Here is a 1,203-nt window from a genome sequence, read left to right on the forward strand (position 1 = left end):
CATTTTGGTAATTCTCACAATACTTCAAAACTCCACCTGCAAAAACATTATGACTCACTAAAGGCTCTGATAATAGTTAACATTTTTATTAATAAAATATTTTAAAATTAAGGTATGTTCATTGACTTTTTCAGACATAATGCTATTGAACACTTAATAGACTACAATATAGTGTCAACATAACTTTTACATGCACTGGAAAACCAAAAATTCATCTGACTCATTTTATCGCAATATTCACTTTATTGTGATAGACTGGAACTGAACCAGCAATATCTTCAAGGTATGCCTGTGTACATAGAGGTATGCTTGTATGTATAAGGCTGAGACGTCCCAAGATCTGCAGTTGGCAAGCTGGAGATCCAGAAGAACTGATGTGTTTCTAGTATGAAAATTAACAGTCCTGAGACCCAAGAAGTGCCAATGTTTCAGTTCAAGTCTGAAGGGCAGAAAAACTGATGTCCCAGCTTAAAGCAGTCAAATAGGAGAAGTTCCATCTTACCTCAGATAGAGGAAAACATTTTTCCTAGTCAAGACTTCCTTGATTGGATGCAGGCCACCCACATTAGGAAGGGAAATTTACTTGGTCTATGATTCAAATGTTAATCTCACCCAAAACACCCTCACAGGCACACCCAAAACAATGTTTGACCAAATATGTAGGCATCTAGCTGACACATAAAATAAACCATCGCATTACCTATCATACTATCAAAGAGGAGTGTGCATAAAGAAGCCTTGAGCTAACTTACAGAGAGAGTTCCTCAAAGGTGAGCAGCAATTTCTGGCAGCTTCTGGAAGGAGGCTAAATTATTGGACCTAGGTACAAGTAAGAGAAGAAGAATGTTTTCCCTTTATTGAGTCCCCAGAAGTCAGTGGAGCTAATAGCTCTGATTGGAGGAGATGGGACAGATTAGAATCAGGAAAATTCCACATGCACTAATAATTTGCTTAAAATAATGATTTGAACAATCACCTCACAATTTTGTTTTAAAATTGTCAATGAAAGCAGATCCCAAAACTAGTGAGAACACTCTCAAGTATTCGGGGGAACTTTGAAATAGACCTGAAACAGCTCAGTCCAAGGGTGATGCTGCAGCCCATTTCCTCCTGGCTTCAGGATCAGACACTGATACGAAGAGACTGACTCTTAATCATGAGTGCCTACTGCAGCAGAACTGGAAGTTGGGAATTGAGCTAACA

The 1,203-nt window shown here is 38.5% G+C and overlaps 1 long non-coding RNA gene across 1 annotated transcript; it reads right to left on the reverse strand.

The window, feature by feature from the left end:
- Positions 1-223: 223 nt before the first annotated feature.
- Positions 224-844, reverse strand: LOC139038929 (uncharacterized). Its single transcript, XR_011492038.1, has 2 exons — positions 753-844; positions 224-382 (listed from the first exon to the last, which is right to left on the reverse strand). It is a non-coding gene; the product is annotated as an uncharacterized lncRNA (long non-coding RNA).
- Between the last annotated feature and the right edge of the window lie 359 nt (positions 845-1,203).

The sequence above is a fragment of the Odocoileus virginianus genome, chromosome 17, assembly GCF_023699985.2.
Source record: "Odocoileus virginianus isolate 20LAN1187 ecotype Illinois chromosome 17, Ovbor_1.2, whole genome shotgun sequence".
Lineage (NCBI taxonomy): Eukaryota > Metazoa > Chordata > Mammalia > Artiodactyla > Cervidae > Odocoileus > Odocoileus virginianus.